This window comes from Gorilla gorilla, chromosome 3 (assembly GCF_029281585.2).
Source record: "Gorilla gorilla gorilla isolate KB3781 chromosome 3, NHGRI_mGorGor1-v2.1_pri, whole genome shotgun sequence".
In the NCBI taxonomy this organism is placed as follows: Eukaryota; Metazoa; Chordata; class Mammalia; order Primates; family Hominidae; genus Gorilla; species Gorilla gorilla.
Genome location: NC_073227.2, coordinates 90949111 through 90967907, shown reverse-complemented (window position 1 = coordinate 90967907; position 18797 = coordinate 90949111). Strand labels below are relative to the sequence as shown.

At 38.6% G+C, this 18797-nt stretch overlaps 1 protein-coding gene across 17 annotated transcripts in view; it reads right to left on the bottom strand.

Annotated features, from left to right (window-relative positions):
* RUFY3 (RUN and FYVE domain containing 3) overlaps window positions 1–18797 on the bottom strand; it is a 102550-nt gene that overhangs the window by 45299 nt on the left and 38454 nt on the right. The window lies entirely within an intron of this gene.

Sequence of the window (18797 nt, the reverse complement as noted above, 5' to 3'; positions counted from 1 at the left end):
CTAAGTGACACATTTTCTTGTACTCATTACCTTCATTTACTGGTGCTTACACTGTGCCAGCACTGTGGGCTGCCTCTTACAATTATGATCTCCATCTCTCCTTATAACATGCTGTGAGACAGTCACCAATACAACAATTTTACAGGGAAGGAAAATGAGACTTAGAGAGTAAAGCTTCAGCTGCTCTGCCCTGACTCACTGTATGACCTCGGGCAAGTCACCATCCCATTTTAGGTCAATCAAATAGTTGCAGCCGGCCCATGGGCACAGCCAGCAATAAATGACAGAGCCAGAGGCCAGACTCCTCCTGACCATTCTTTTACATGATTATTTTACCTACTTATTCGCTCATCATATTTAGGTATTCTCCCTTCTTTCTGGTGCTAAAGCAGGCCCATAATAGCTAGGTGGTCCAAGGTGTAACAGTTTATAAGTGGCAGAATCTGGACCTGGATCTGACGTGAAAGCTAATGCTCTCTTTACCTTATGCCATGTATATCCTCCCAAACACCAAATATACCAAATTTGTACTGAAAACTAAAGAAGGCCTAGAGCTCTATGATGTATTCCATTTCTTCTTAGGAAGACTAAAAATACTAATAAGGCTATGCTTCCATAATACAAATAAGCCAGTTAACAAAAAACAGACTGTTTAATGCAAATTATCCCAAGCAATTTTCTTCATACAAGGTTTTTATTTATATCTGCTTTCAAAGTTAAATGAGCAGAGTCAAATGGTCAAATTCTAAATTAATCTTCTCATTAAGTTTAAGGACTTACGGATTTGCAATTCCAACTATATAAATCTTGGTTTGTTGTCATGTTGTCTGAGGTTACTTTTGGAGAAACACTTTATGTGAGAGTCAGAATTGGTATATATTACCATTAATTCTTTCTTGCATAACAACAAATGTTTTAGGGCCATAGTTTAAATGTGGCCATAGCTTAAATGTAGATCAACTTGTCAAGGGTAGTATTCTCAAAAGAGGACAGCAAAATACATGGAAAACTATGCCCTGAAAGACAGCCATGAAGAAAACTATCAGATATTAATTTCCATTTATTACCAGCATGTATGTACATTCTAGTGTTTCTGACCTCCTATAATTACTTGAAAAAAGGAATAGAGCTGGGGTGTGGGTATGAATATGTGTAGAGGGCTACTAGCCTTCCCACCTGACATCTCCCAATAGATGGCAGGAGACTATGGTTGGTGCCAGATAACTGCCTGCCCATAACTTTGAGGCATTCACTCTGCCTCAAGCCTGTAGACCATTAATTCAGGAACTTATAACAAGATTAAACAATGCTGCTAGTCAAAGTGTACAAGCTGATTCCAGCGTAGTGAGAACTAGTCATGTAGGGGAGAGATAGACTTGGGTTAAGTACAAAATATCATATTGAGACATTTTTCCAGAAGTAGTGACAGATTTATACCAACCCATCTACATTTTCTCATCTTGTTCTTCTTATAATCTGCAGCAGAAATGTTTAAGACATCTGGCTGAGGTCTGGAGTGCATGAACTACAGACAGGTTAACTAGCATCTATGGGAATTAAATTTCTGATACCATGGACTCCATTAGTAAGGTGCTATAATCTATTTAAACTAACTTCCATCAAACATAAACAACCTACCCATTCTTTAAAAAACACTACTCTCAACCTTGGCACTGTTGACATTTTAAGCTAGATAATTCATTTTTATGGGGCTCTGTTCTGAAAACTAATTTTCGCAGCAACCCAGTAGTGGGTAACACTAGATGTCAGTAGCACTGACAACTGTTTTTGGTGGGTTAAGACAACTAAAGATGTCTCCAGACACTGCCAAATATTCTTTGGGAGATAAAATCAGGTCCTTCCACATTGAGAACTACTAATCTAAACAAATGAAAGTGAAACAAAAATCTGTTATAGTAATTTGATTGTTAGATATATGAGCTTAAAAGTAACAATTCACTCAGAATGGCTATTACTAACAAGACAAAAAATAAAAAATGCTGGTGTGGATGCAGAAAAAAGGGAATTCTTATACACTATTGGTGGGAATGTCAATTAGTATAGCCTTTATGGAAAACTGTACGGAGGTTCCTCAAAAAACTAAAAGTAGAACAACCATATGATTCAGCAATCCCACTACCAGATGTTTATCCAAAGGAAAGGAAATCGATATAACAAAGAGATATCTGCATTCCCATGTTGAATTCAGCACTATTCACAATAACCAAGATATGAAATCAACCTAAGTGTCATCAACATGAATAAAGAAATGTGATATACACACACACACACACACACACACACACACACACACACACACACACAATTCAGCCATAAAAAGAATGAAATCCTATGATTCATGGCAACATGGATGAGCCTAAAGGACATTATGTTAAGTGAAATAAGTCTGGGACAGAAAGATAAATACCACATGCTCTCAGTCATATGTGGAAGCTAAAAAAGTTGAGCTCGTAGAAGTAGAGAGTAGAATTGTGATTATTAGAAAATGAAAAGAGTATGGAGGAGGGGAAGATAGGGAGAGGTTGGTTAACAGATGCAAAGCTACAACTAGATAAGATGAGTAAGTTCTAGTGTTCTGTAGCATTGTATGGTGACTATAGTCAATAATTTTTTTTTTTTTTTTTTTTTTGAGACAGAGTCTTGCTGTCGCCCAGGCTGGAGTGCAGTGGCATGATCTCGGCTCACTGCAAGCTCCGCCTCCCGGGTTCATGTCATTCTCCTGCCTCAGCCTCCCGAGTAGCTGGGACTACAGGCACCCACACCACGCTGGGCTAATTTTTTGTATTTTTAGTAGAGATGGGGTTCCACCGTGTTAACCAGGATGGTCTTGATCTCCTGACCTCGTGATCCGCCCGCCTCGGCCTCCCAAAGTGCTGGGATTACAGGCGTGGGCCACCACTCCCGGCAATAATTTTTTTTTTTATATATATTTTCAAATAGCTAGAAGAGAGGATTTTGAATATTCCCAAAATAAATAAATGAGTGTTTGAGGCAAGAGATATGCTAATTACCCTGATTTGATCATTACACTGTATACATGAGCCAAAATGTCAGTCTGTACCCCTAAATATGTATAATTATTACACATCAAAAATTTTAAAAAGAATACATTGCTCATTGTAAATGAACACAAAAGCTAAAATGAGTATTTAATTCTTATTATTAACATTTTTGTGCTGAATAGTATACAAAAGTATGGCTACTTAGTCTTGCTATGTTGCTCAAACTGGTCTTGAACTTCTGGCCTCAAGCCATCCTCCCATGTTGGCCTCCCGAAGTGCTGGGATTAAAGGTATAAGCCACCACACCTGGCCTACAAATAATGTTGGCTGCTAATAATGAATATTAAATCATTAACCTGATTTGTCACAGAATATTTTCTAGTCAACATTACTTGTCTTAAATACTGTTCAAGTATAAAATGATTTTGCAAAACTAACCTATCCTGTTAAAGAGGGCTGCAATGACCTGACAGAGTATGGAGGGGCTTCTGAGGGCAGGTGAATTTCTGTTTGTTGGTATGGGTGTTTATTATGCAAGCATGTTGAGTGTGTAACATTGTACTGAGCTGAATACTTATAATATAGGATTCTTTTCTGTGTATTTTGTACTTTTAACTATATAAAGTAAAAAAAGATTCTGTTATATTGTATAAGCCAGAAAGCCATTTTAAAACATGCATGACTTTCATGATATCAGCAGTCAAGCTTTTCCTATGAGAAAAATGATTTAAAATTTTAAAATGTTCACAACACTGGCATTTAACACTATCATTCCAATAGAGAACTTTCATGCAATTATTTTTTCAATACATATTGAACATCTACTATGTGTTAGATATTGTTTTAATGCTAGAAATACAGAGGTAATAATAGAGTTAGTCCCTGCCATCAAAGTGCTTACTATTTATCGCAGTTGGTTAATACAAACTTATAGAGAACAAATAGGGCAGTGTACAGCGAACACCTGAAATTTCAGGATAAACATAATCATATTTAACAAAGATCAATTTTATTCCAAGACAAATATTTTATTTTATTTTAATTTTTTAATTTTTCAGATGGAGTTTCACTCTTGTTGCCGAGGCTGGAGTGCAATGGCGCGATCTTGGCTCACTGCAACCTCCTCTTCCTGGGTTCAAGTGATTTTCCTGTCTCAGCCTCCCAAGTATCTGGGATTACAGGCATGTGCCACCACGTGCGGCTAATTTTGTATTTTTAGTAGAGACAGGGTCTCACCATATTGGTCAGGCTGGTCTCAAACTCCTGACCTCAGGTGATCCACCTGCCGCGGCCTCCCAAAGTGCTGGGATTACAGGCATGAACCACCGCGCCCGGCCCAGGACAAATAATTTTAAATGTTCCGTTTGTTTTGTTTTGATTTTTGAGGCAGGATCTTGCTCTATCACCCAGGCTGGAGTGCAGTGGCACGATCACAACTCACTGTAGTCCCAATCTACCAGGCTCAAGTGATTCTCCCACCTCAGCCTCCTGAGTAGCTGGGATAATAAACAGGTGTGTGCAACCATGCCCGGCTAATTTTTTTTTATTTTTTGTAGAGACAGGGTCTCCCTATGTTGCCCAGCTGGTCTCAAACTCCTAAGATCAAGTGATCCTCTCACCTCAGCCTCCCAAAGTAATGAGATTACAGGCATGGGTCACCATGCCCAGCTAATTAAAAAAATTCTTTTTTGTTAAATGACATAAACCTATTCTATGGAAATGTTAGTTTTCTACATTTCTTAAAACTAAGATAATTGACATGTCATTAATTTAGGGTTTCAGGCAGGCTGTAAGCATAATACAATTTCCTCTGACATTGGGTGCACTTCTGTGGAGAAGACTGAGAAGTACTGCAACTACACTGCAGTAAGAACTCCAACAAAGGTATATACAGGATACCAGGGGAATATGCATAGGAGAAAGGTATCTGACCTGGCTCCCTATTTTTCCTTCAACTTTAGGGGCCCCGTGTATTTCTATAAATCCTCAGAGGATGAGACTTTTGAGTTCAATCTTAAAGGATAAAAAGAAAGGAGTCACGTAAGGAAGGGGTAGCAGTAGAGATGTGAAGGGAATAGGATGGAAGGAATAGCTTAGGTAAAGGTACAGAAGTATGGAAGAACATAACATACACAGAAGAAAAACAACACTGAAAAAATGCCAGGGGTTTAAGTATTAGAGATGAGACAAGAGAAAGAGACAAAGGCAGACTGCTAAGAACCTTGTTTAAGGAGTACAGATTTCACCTTAAAGTCAGTGAAGACTTTAACGTGGGATGTGATGTCACAAATTTGAATTTTAGAGAAGCCATTCTTGCATCCTTTTGGAAGATGATTGGAAGGGTGCATGAACTCAAAGCTGAGGAGCAAGTAAGGGTCTACTGCAATGGCAGAGGAAAATAAATAATAAAGGGTAGAACTAGAGCAGTGGGGCTGTATGGAGAAGAGGGAGTCAGCATGGAGAGACATTCTGGGGTAGAATGTTAGCATTTCATAGCTTGACTATCTGGACATAGTCAAGGAGAATGGAGAGTAACTTCCCTATTTGTAGTTTTGGTGATTAGATGGATGATGGTGCAGATCACATTGGTGGGGAATACAGCAAGAGCACTCGACTAAAGAAATCATGTGGAAGTGACTACCGTTAAAACAATACATTATGTTGACTGGTTCTCAAATCAATGTTCTTTCTTTCCTTTTTTTTTTTTCTTTTTTTTTTTCGAGACAGAGTCTCGCTCTGTCACCCGGGATGGAGTGCAGAGGTGTGATCTCAGCTCACTGCAAGTTCCGCCTCCCAGGTTCACACCATTCTCCTGCCTCAGCCTCCCGAGTAGCTGGGACTACAGGCACCTGCTGCCACGCCCGGCTAACTTTTTGTATTTTTAGTAGATATGGGGTTTCACCGTGTTAGCCAGGATGGTCTTGATCTCCTGACCTCGTGATCTGCCTGCCTCGGCCTCCCAAAGTGCTGGGATTACAGGCATGAGCCACCGTACCTGACCTCAATGTTCTTTCAAAAAGCATGTGATTCTTCACTGTATCTCTTCAAGACTGCTAATTTCCATATAAGGGTATTTTAATAAACTTTACAGAGTCATGTAGCTCATTTAGTTAATAGTGATGATAAAAGTGATCCAAAGTCATATGGCTAACAGTGACAGTGAGTCATATTGTTCTGAAAACAAATCATGTCACCAAGGTGCCATTTTATCTCCTTATAATGCAATGACTAATGTTCATACAGCAAAATCTTGAAATGTTTTCTAAATAATTGAAGGAAAAGAAAGATATTTTTAATATTAGTATTAAGTGTTATACCCAATTCTTGGGAAAGAGAGAATAATTGATATTAATATGTACCACAATCATAGTTATTCTTCAGAATTTTCTGATTATCTAACAGATTAAAGCTTTTATCTTATATAAGAAACAAAATGGTTAGCACACAGAAGACTTTTCAAAGATGTGTAAAAGCTTTTGGCTGGGCGCAGTGGCTCACGCTGGTGGCTCACGCGGTGGCTCAGGGAGGATCATCTGAGGTCAAAAGTTTGAGACCGGCCTAGCCAACACAGTGAAACATCGTCTTTACTAAAAATACAAAAATTAGCTGGGCATGGTGGCAGGCGCCTGTAATCCCAGCTACTCGGGAGACTGAGGCAGGAGAATCGCTTCAACCCGGGAGGTTGCAGTGAGCCGAGATCACACCACTGCATTCCAGCCTGGGAGATAGAGTGATACTCCCGTCTCAAGAAAAAAAGAAAAAAAAAAGCTTTAATATGAGATTAAAAACAACAAACTAACAGAAACATATAGAAAGAAAAGCTTACTCTATGTTGGGAATGACTGAAGAACAATAATTTTAAATAAATCTATTTTGAACTTTTGCAATAATTGTTCTTAGAGTATAAAACTGGACAGAAAATGAGTCCTTGATTGTGAAAGAAAGAAGTGAAAGTACTAAAAAGAACTTAGAGTATAAAACTGGACAGAAAATGAGTCCTTAATTGTGAAAGAAAGAAGTGAAAGTACTGAAAAAGACCTTGTAATAAAACACCATTTAGTTAGCCTGATGACACTTATTTGTATGAGACAATCATGAACTTTTATTCTATCCTCATTTACAAAAAAAAAAAAATTATAATAGAGTCTTAGGACCCTTAGAATATCTATATATCTATATCCATAACTATATCTATCTATTCTTAATGGCATCTCAGGTATCATATTTCTACTCAATAATAAGAAAATTTACTTAAGTAACATTTTCTCTGGATTGAAATCTGTTAAAGGGGTTAGTCAAAAAAAATTAACCAGCCAGGCTTGGTGGCTCACACCTGTAATGCCAGCACTTTGGGAGGCCGAGGCAGGTGGATTACCTGAGGTCAGGAGTTCGAGACCAGCCTGGCCAACATGGGGAAGCCCCATCTCTACTAAAAGTACAAAAGTTAGCTGGGTGTGGTGCCAGGCACCTGTAATCCCAGCTACTCAGGAGGATGAGGCAGGAGAATCACTTGAACCCGGCAGGCGGAAACTGCAGTGAGCCAAGATTGTGTCATTGCACTCCATCCAGCCTGGGCGAGAACAGCAAAACTCCATCTCGAAAAAAAAAAAAAATTAACCATAAATTTACTTGTCCTCATTGCTACCTTTTCTTGGTAACAGTGTAATCAATGATGAACTTCACTGAGTTAGGACTTGTCATCAGAAAGGATTAATATACTCATCCATGGAGCCAATTAACCTATTATATGACTTCAGGCAAGAAATCTCACCTCTTTGAAGCTTCAATTTCCTCATCAGTAAAATGACAGGGTTGGGCTTGTTCAGTTTTTTCCCTTGGAAACCATGCACATTCGTAATAGTCATAATGACATATAGCAGCACTGATTCTCAAAGGGAGAGACATATTAATATACCTGGAACCAGAGAAATGACATGTTCTGTTTGGAAAATCCCACAAGTGATTGATACCAAATGAACTAGATCCTTTCTACTCTCTGGTCTCGGAACATCAACACTGGCATAACCAGGAAAGCTTTTAGACATGGGAAGCTGTAGACTTCAACACTACCACTGAATCAGGTTTTGCACTTTAACTAGATCCCCAAGCAATCTGTATGTGCATTAAAGTTTGAGAAGCACTGGCCTAGATCACTCTCCTAGCTAGCATATTATAATTCCATGATTTCACAGTTGGCTTCATCAAGGGCAACTAACATACATGTATATAAGTAGAAAGCCCTAGGAGGAAGGAAATAATAAAGATTAGATCAGAAATAAATTAAAAAGCAAAAACAACTACTGAGAAAAATCAATAAAATCCAAAGTTGGCTCTTTGACAAGATTAACAATATTGACATTTAGCTAGACTGATCAGTAGAAAAGGGAGAAGATTCAAATTACTAAAATCGGGAATGAAAGAGGGGACAGTAGTATTGACATTACAGAAACAAGGATTATAAGGGAATACTACGGACAACTGTATGTCAACATATTAGATAATCTAGACAAAACGGACAATTTCTTAGACACAAACTACCAAAACTGACATAAGAAGAAATAGGAAATCTGAACAGACCTACAACAAGTAAAGATCCTGAATTAGTAATAATAATAAAAAAATAGCACACAGAGGAGGCCAGGACCAGACAGTCTCATTGTTAAAATCTACCAATCATTTAAGGAATTGACACCAATCCTTGACAGACTATTCCAAAAATTAGAAGAGAGAACTTCCGAACTCATTCTATGACAGTAATATTATCTTGAGACCAAATCAGATAAAGATATCATCAGAAAACTATAGATCAATACTCCTTATGAATACAGACACAAAAATCCTTAACAAAATACTGGTAAACCAAATCCAGAAACATAGAAAAAGGATTATATAACTGGACCAAGTGGGATTAATCACAGAATGCAAGGTCGGTCCAACACACAAAACTCAATCAGTGTAATACACCAAATTAACAGAGTAAAGAAAGACATCACATGGTCATTTCATTAGAAGCAAAGTACTCGACAAGTTCCAATATCCATTAATGATATAAACATTCAACAAACTAGGAAGAGAAAGAACTTCCTTAGCTTGACAAAGGGCATCTACAAAAAACTCACAGCTAACAAACTTGATGGCAAAAGACTGAAGGCTTTCTCAAAGATCAGAAACAAGACAAGGATGCCCACTTTTGCTACTTCTAACCAAATTGTATAGGCGGGTCTTGCTAGGGCAAGTAGGCAAGAAAAGGAAATGAAAGGCATCCAGTTTGAAAGGAAGAAGTAAAACTATATTTGCAGATGACATGATCTTGTATATAAAAAATCCTAAGGAATCCACAAACACACACAAAGTATGTAAATAAAATGAGTTTGGCAAGGTTGTAAGGTACAAGATCAATACACAAAAATTAATTATATTTGTATACATTAGCAACAAACAATTCGAAAAAGAAATTTAAAAACAATTCCATTTACAATAGCACCAGAAAAATATTTACCAATAAACTTAACAAAAGAAGTACAAGACTTGTACATGGAAAACTATAAAACTTTGCTGCAACAATTTTTTTTTTTTTTTTTTTTTTTTTTTTTTTTGAGATGGAGTTTCGCTCTGTCGCCCAGGCTGGAGTGCAGTGGTGCGATCTCGACTCACTGCAAGCTCCGCCTCCCGGGTTCACGCCATTCTCCTGCCTCAGCCTCCCGCGTAGCTGGGACTACAGGCGCGCGCCACCATGCCCGGCTAATTTTTGTATTTTTAGTAGAGACGGGGTTTCACCGTGTTAGCCAGGATGGTCTCGATCTCCTGACCTCGTGATCCACCCGTCTCGGCCTCCCAAAGTGCTGGGATTACAGGCGTGAGCCACCGCGCCCGGCCTGCTGCAACAAATTTTAAAAGATCAGGCTGGGCGCGGTATCTCACGTCTGTAATCCCAGCACTTTGGGAGACCTAAGCAGGTGGATCACTTGAGGTCAGGAGTTCAAGACCAGCCTGGCCAACATGGTGAAACCCCATCTCTACTAAAATTACAAAAATTATTATTTGCAACAAATGGTGGTAGGATAATTGGATATCCAAATGCAAAATAATTTTTTAAAAAGCTCAAAATAGATCTGAGACCAAAGTGTAAGAGCTAAAACTATAAAACTCTTAGAAGGAAACACAGGTCTAAATATTTTATAACCATAGGCTAGGCAATGGTTTAGCAACAAAAGAAAAAATAGGTAAGGTGGACTTCATCAAAAATAAAAACATTTGTGTTTCAAATGACATCATCAAGAAAGTGAAAAGACAACCCACAGAATGGCAGAAAATATTTGCAAATCAGATCCAATATCCAGAATGTATAAATAATTATTATGATTTAACAACAGAAGAGAAATAATACTAGTAAAAAAGAACGGGCAAAGGCTTGAAATATACATTTCTGCAGAGAAGATAGACAAATGGCCAGAAAGCATATGAAAAGATGCTAATTAGAGAAATACAAATCAAAATGAGATACCTTTTCACACTCACTAGGATAACAATAATAATTATTCATTGAAGGAAATGGTATTAGCAAGAATGTGGAAAACTGGAAACTTTTGTGCCTTGCTTGTAGGAGTGTAAAATGGTCCAGCTGCTTTGGCAGTCTGGCAATTCTCCAAAAAATTAAACATATGAGTTATTTGACCCAGCAATTCAACATTTTCAATATGAAAACATGTCCACACATCATAAAAATGCCAACAATAGACACTGAAGACTACTAGAGGGTGGTGGGAGGGAAGCAGAAAAACTAACTGTTGGGTACTATGCTCACTACCTGGGTGACAGGATCCATCATACCCCAAATCTCAGCATCACACAGTATACCCATGTAACAAACCTGCGCATGTAGCCCCTGAATCTAAAACAAGAGCTGAAATTATTTTAAAAACATATCCACACAAAATGTATGCATTAATGTTCACAGTATTATTCATAATTTGCCCCAAAGTGAAACAAGCCAAATGTCCACCAGCCAATAAATAGACAAAATATGATATGCCCATACAATATTATGAATCCATAAAAAGAAATGGTTACAATACATGCTACAACATGGATAACCCTTGAAAACATATACTAAGTGAAAGAAGCCTGACACAAAAGACCACATATTTTATTTTTGTTTATATAAAATGCCCAGAATAGGCAAATCTATGGAGAGAGACATATGTAAATACTTGAAGAAGCCCCTCAAAAAAAATCTGCAGAGACAGAAAATAGACTAGTGGTTGCCAGCGGCTGGGAGGATGAAGAATAGAGAGTGGTTATTAATGGGTACAGAGTTTCCTTTTAGAAAAGGTGATGAAAATATTCTTTGATTAGAGAGTGGTGATGGATGCACAGCTTTGTGACTATACTAACCACCACTGAATTGTACACTTTAAAGTGGTGACCTTTATGGTATGTGAATTGTACCTCAATAAGGCTATTATTAGAAAAAACCACTAAAGTTTTTAGACATAATAATAATATATATCATATGTTTCTTGATTCAAATAAACCAACTATAAAAAGACATATTTGAGACAATCAACAGACTTTGAAAATGGGCTGAGACACTATAAGACTTTGTTGTTAATTTTGTTAGCTGTGACACTGAAGGATTTACAGGTGCTGAGATGTAATGTTTGGAGTTTGCTTTAAAATGCTCCAGAAACAAAAATGGAGGTATTAGATTAAATAAGATTGGCAATAATTACTGAAGCTGGTGATGGAGATATTTGAGTTCATTAAGCTATTCTTTTTACATACTATAAAAAGTTGTGTAATTAAGCTGGACATGGTGGTATGCACCCATAGCCCTAGCTACTCAGGGCTGAGGTAAGGCAGGAAGGTCACTTGAACCAAGAGTTCAAAGCTACAGTGAGCTACGAGAGCTATGATCATGCTACTGTACTCTGGCCTGGGCAACAGAGTTGAGACCCTGTCTCTTTAAAAAAAAAAAAAAAAGTTCCATAATTAAAAGTAAAAAATTTAAAGTAAAAGTAAAATTCTGGCTGGGCACAGTGGCTCACACCTGTAATCCCAGCACTTTGGGAGGCTGAGGCTGGCAGATGGATAGCTTGACCTCAGGAGTCAAGACCAGGCTGGGCAACAAGGTGAGACCCCCTCTCCATAAAAAACACACAAAAAATTAGCTGGGCGTGGTGATGCAAACCTGTGGTCCCAGCTCCTTGGGAGGCTGAGGTGGGAGGATGGCTTGAGCCTGGAAAGTATAAGCTGCAGTGAGCTGTGCCACCACCTTCTAGCGTGGGCAACAGAGTGAGATCCTGTCTCAAAAAAAAAAAAAAAAAAAGACAAGACAAGAAAAAAGTAATTCTGCTTTCTCTTACTCCACGTCAAGGTTTAGCTGCTGGCCTCCTGTAAGAAGGTAAGAAGAAACTAGTGTAGTTTCTTCTACCTCCATACATAACCAAAAAAAAAAACAACCCTTTTGATGGGCTTTAGCATTGAAATGAGTCAGCTTACTTAACCAAAACCATTATTTTCATATACTCTTACTCATTCTTGGTTAGGTATACATTTCTCTAATCTTTAATAGATTTAAAAAAAATATATTAGCTTGCACAAGAGTTCCCTAGGAAACACACTGATTTCTTCTTCATTGGGCTCCCATATCATAATATAATCAATTTTTAGTTTTGGAAAGTTTCCCAGACTTCTTCAGTTACCTTTACCTGAGAATTCCATGCTGCAGAAGAATACCTAGAAGATTTATGGAAACATTTAGAAGTTAGGACAAACTTTCTTTGTTTTGATACAACATAAGAAATTTAGGTGGTAAATACAACCCAAGAATTCCTTGGTTTGCTCAATTTATTGCATAGAAATAATTTAAATGTTTTGGGCTTTACCTAGGTATAAAAAAAAGAAAAGAAAAGAAAAACAATGTAATGGATGTGAGAGGGCAATCGCAGTTAGATCTATGATCTAGAAGGGTTAGATCTGTCTCTCTCATATTCCCTGAGTGATGTTGGGGGAAATCCTCATTCTTCTGTTTCATCTGTAAAATGTTGGGGAAGACAATCCTCCTTGGACCTCTTGGGCACCTACATTTCTTTACTGGGTTATGTCAAGACTATAAGGCCCTGACCACTTTCCTGGGCCATTTATGGACCTGATAATGAGAGACGAAGCTTTCCTACTGCTTCCTATAAAAACAATGGGTTCTCCCAACTTGGCCTTCTTCATCTGCAACACAAACCTACCATGTGTGAAGCATGTCACTGAGCCATACAGTGTCACCCCATGGGACTCTGGTCCAAGAAGAACTGGCACAGATATGCAGATGCTCAGGCTGCTTGCACTGTCGTGAGTAATAAAGTCCTTTATCTCTGACCTAGGAGTCTTGTGTCTTTTGCCAGCATCCAAGAAATAGTAAGAGGCTTTATTAGTTTGTTAAAGCAGGTAAACCTCAGACCTGACAAAAACCAGGAATAACCACTGTCCTTAGTTTAACTCCCTGGAATATTGTACATTTGTACTTCAAATGAGATAACACCAAAAGTAATAATGAATAAAAGCGTGATAAATCTCAATATACTGCAGTACTTGAGGTAGATCCTAAATGTTGTGGTATCACAGAACACATGAAGGACGGTATTCCAAGTGGTTGGAATGGGTGTGTGAAGTCAGGTGGAGAAAATAAGAGTGGAAGAGGGAGTTCTTACTGGGGAGAACTGGAAAACACAGGTAGAGTAGAGTCAGATAAAGAGGTCTCTGAAACTAGACTTGGATATTAATGGAGGAAGCAATGGGAACCACTGTAGTTTTGAGCAGAGAATCAGCGTGCCTAAAATTTTGTTTGGAGATGACTAATCTGAGAAGATTATGCAAAATGAATTTGAGGGAAGAGAATCAAAATGGTCTTCCACGAAGAACTGTAGTGATTCAAGTTTAGATAGTCATAGAAAAGATAAAGGAAATGAAGGGGTCAAGAATAACACCAACATTTTTGCCCTGAGAGACTGGAAGAGTGGGTTATAAAGGGAAATGAAAAAGTTGAGTAACTGTTATGGAGATAAAGGGCAAAATAAACTTGGTTTCGGATATCATAAAGGATATTTATGTGGAAGGATTCTCAACATATTATTTTTAAAGACAAGGTCTCACTATGTTGCCCAGGCTGGACTTGGACTCATGGGCTGAAGCAATCCTCCCACCTCAGCCTCCTGAACAGATGGATCTCCAGGAATGCAACCACCATGCCCAGCTTTCAAGATATTTTTGATCACCTAGTTGTAAATGCAAATGGAAGTTTGGACTTAGAGAGTCATCAGCATAGGACAATAATAGCAATTATGAGAAAAGATGCTTTCACAAGGAGATGTTTTAAAGAGAAATAGAAGGATGCAAGGTTACTAGCCCAGCCTTTAAAGTATGCCCACAATTACAGGCTGGAAACAGAGCCAAAACAGTCCTTTCAGGAATTTTTTTTTGTTTTTGTTTTTGTTTTTTTTTTTTTGCACACACCTAGATAGTGGCTACAGTACAAATGGATATATATACCAGAGAGGCAGCATAGGATACTGGAGTGTCTTTCAAACAAAGGTCACAACCCTTTAGTGGGTCACAAAATCAATTTAATGTCCTATATAGTAAGGCTATGTATTGTTTCATGAAACTTTTGTTTTAAGATACATACAAATAAATGATGTGTGTACTGAGTTCTGATGAAGATGTATTTTTACAGTTGTTCTTGTGTCAAATAAGTTTAAAGAATTTTGGTGTAGTGGTTAACAGCACAAGCTCTAAAGCTGGTCTGTGGGAGTTTGAACTCTATTCAAACTCTTCCCTAGCTGTGTGACCTTGGGAAAAGTTTTTTCTCTTGTTGCATTTTCCGTTTTGAGATAATTGAGGAATCACATGAAATTGTAAGAAATAATATCGAGAGATACCATGTACTTTTAACCTAGTTCTCCCAAGGGTATCTTGCAAAACTGTAGTACATTATCACAACCAGTATACTGATGTTAAATTACAGTCAAGACACTGAACATTTCCATCACAAGGATCCCCCATATTGACGTTTTATAGCCATGCCCACATCTCTCCTTGCCCCTACTCCATCCTCAACCCATGCCAACCACTAATCTGTTCTTCATTTCTATAGTTTCATCACTTCAAGAACGTTATGTAAATAGAATCATATAGTATGTAACCATTAAAATTGACTTTTTATTATTCAGCATAATTCTCTGAAGAATCATTCAGGTTGTTGCATGTATCAGTGGTCTCTTCCTTTTTACAGCTGAGTAGTATTCCGCTGGGAAACTTTCTTAACCTCTGTATGTGTCACTTTCCTTATCTATAAAATGGTGACAGGGTTCTGAAGAGTAAACAAGTTCTTATACGTAACCATTTAGAAGTGCTTGGAATATACTAAGGAAAAAAGTTGTCAGCTACTGCTATTATTATGGTCTTCCATATACATAAGTTTTTTTTTTTTTTTTTTTTTTTTTTTTTTTGAGACAGTCTTGCTCAGTCACCCAGGCTGGAGTGCACTGGTGCAATCTCGGCTCACTGCAACCTCCAACTCACAGCTTCAAGTGATTTTCTTGCCTCAGCCTCCTGAGTAGCTGGGACTACAGGCACCCGCCACCATGCCTGGCTAATTTTTTTTTTTAAGGAGTCTTGCTCTGTCACCCAGGCTTGAGTGCAGTGGCATGATCTTGACTCACTGCAACCTCCGCCTCCCGGGCTCAAGCGATTCTCGTGCCTCAGACTCCCAGGAACTGGGATTACAGGCACCTGCCACCATGCCTGGCTAACTTTTTGTATTTTTAGTAGAGACAGGGTTTCACCATGTTGCCCAGGCTGGCCTTGAACTCCTGGCATCAAGTGATCCGCCCACCTTGACATCCCAAAGTGCTAGGATTACAGCCGTGAGCCACCACGCCCCGCCAATTTTTTTGTTGTTGTGTTTTGAGAGGGAGACTCACTCTATCGCCCAGGCTGGAGTGTGTGTTCTCAGCTCACCACAACCTCTGCCTCCCAGTTTCAAGCAATTCCTCGCCTCAGCAATTTTTTGTATTTTTAGTAGAGATGGGTTTTGTCATGTTGGCCAGGCTGGTCTTGAACTCCTGACCTCAAGTAATCTGCCTGCCTCGGCCCCGCAAAGTACTGGGATTATAGAAGTGAACCACTACTCCAAGCCATTATAACAATTTTATTTAACTTAATAAGCTTATTGAATGACGATGTGGCACAGTGCTAGAAGCTAATAAAATCTCTTAAGATATGTTTCTTCTGTTTTTCAACATGCATCAAGTCTTAACACCCTCTGCTCCCAAATGCCAAGGAACCAGTATGCAATTTTGGTAGGTAATATTTTACACAGGTATATTATTGCCTAAATTCAAGTACTGTCCTGACCATTTTAATCCTCAGAGAGATGGGCAGTAATCTGGGCCACTGCAAATTTACAAAATCTGTTCAAAAGGCTTGTAATGAGTACAGACAGAAATCCGATATTTATTGAAAAACTAAAGGTAATAAGCTACGTGCCTTTCATTATTTAATTTAATGTTCATAATTTCCCTAGTGAGTTTCAAAACATTTTAGACACAAATTACTAGCATATAAGGAAAGGAGATGCAATATAATAGGTGTTGTACATCATACAATTGTACCCTAAGAAGACACTTCATATTCTAGTAGATATAAGTTACAAACACATAGAATATGAAACTAATCATCACTGTAAAAAATAGATCAGGCCGGGCGCGGTGGCTCACACTTGTAATCCCAGCACTTTGGGAGGCCAAGGCGGGTGGACCATGAGGTCAGGAGATTGAGATCATCCTGGCAAACATGGTGAAACTCTATCTCTACTAAAAATGCAAAAATTAGCTAGGCATGGTGGTGTGCACCTGTAGTCCCAGCTACTCAGGAGGCTGAGGCAAGAAGAATCACTAGCAGAGGTTGCAGTGAGCCGAGATTGCGCCACAGCACTCCAGCCTGGGCAACACAGCAAGACTCCCATCTCCTAAAAAAAAAAAAAAATTCAAAAGGGCTGGGCACAGTGGCTCATGTCTGTAATCCCAGCACTTTGGGAGCCTGAGGCGGGCGCATCACCTGAGGCCAGGAGTTCGAGACCAGCCTAGCCAACATGGTGAGACCCTGTCTCTACTAAAAATGCAAAAATTAGCCAGATGTGGTGGCATGTGCCTGTAGTCCCAGCTACTCAGGAGGCTGAGGCAGGAGAATTGCTTCAATCCAGGAGGTGGAGGTTGCAGTGAGCTGATATCATGCCATTGCACTCCAGCCTGGGCAACAAGAGCGAAACTCCATCTCAAAAAAAAAAAAAAAAAAAAATTCAAAATAAGAAGCTTCAATTGTGACAGAACTGAAACAAAAAACAAAAACAACTACTAGTTCAAATCTGCAACCCACTAGAGTCTGTTATTTTAAAAATTTTTAGGAGGCCAGAAGCCAGTGTTAACACTTTATCTATTAAAAAGCAAACTATAGCCGGGTTCGGTGGCTCAAGCCTGCAATTCTAGTGCGTTGGGAGGCTGAAGTGGGAGGATCATTTGAGCCTAGGAGTTTGAGACCAGCCTGGGCAACAAAGTGAGACCCTGCCTCTACATACATACATATATACATACATACATACATACATACATACATACATACATACATACATAAAAATTAGCCGGTGTGATGGCACAGGCCTGTAGTCCCAGCTACTCAGGAGGCTGAGGAAGGAGCCTGGGAGTTCGAGGCTGCAGGAAGCTATGATCATGCCACTGCCTCCAGCCTGGGCAACAGAGTGATACCTCGTCTCAAAAAAAATAAATAAATAAAATAAAATAAAATTTAAAAAAAGCCAACTGTTATGGCCCATCTGCAATAACAGATGAGAAACAGCATTGAAAACAGCTTAGCAGCTGAAGGTCTCCAGAAAAGATCTGAGCCTGCATATATCATCAGCTTTTTCTGAGTCTGAAATGAGGATTCTTCCCAGACCCTGAATTGCTATTGTGTGTTATGTGCAGGTAATACTCCATAACTTATTTCTTCTTGGTACTAGCACTTATTTATAACATCTCCAAGTTACATAATACAGTTGTGTGAAATGCTGGAATTTTACATAACTGTGATTGAGACCATGAGGCAAGAAAAGCAGAGAAGGATATCAAGAAGAATGAAATTATCAAAAGAGTTAAAGGGAAGCCATCTCCCTCTCCCCATTCTCTTTTTTTTTTTTAAACTACTTTTCAGAAAGACTTTTCTGTAAAGAGGATCTTGATCAACATTACCATATATCACTTGACTGGAAATCTATTAAGATCATGAAGGTACTGACATAATCAACATCTTCTGGATATTTTATGTACGATACTGTTAAAGTTCATCTTCTCTCCCTTTTGGAGTTCACCTATAATAACCATCCACAAAAATCCCAGCAAAAACAAAATTAAAAAAAAGGAGTCTGACTCTCACAGTAAGCTTGACTCTTGCATTGTTAATACTTTGTATTAAAGAAATAGAATCTTGCCTGTGATGAGTCATGGTAAAGTTCTTAAGAAGGGGATAAATTTTATGTAGCATTTTCCTTTAATATCTAGTCTATCAAAGGAATTAAAGCCTGAAAACCTGGTGGTGCCTAGCCAATAATTATTAATAATAATAATGATAATAGGCCAGGCACAGTGGTTCACACCTGTAATCCCAGCACTTTGAGAGGCTGAGGCAGGTGGATCACTTGAGGTCAGGAGTTCGAGACCAGCCTGGCCA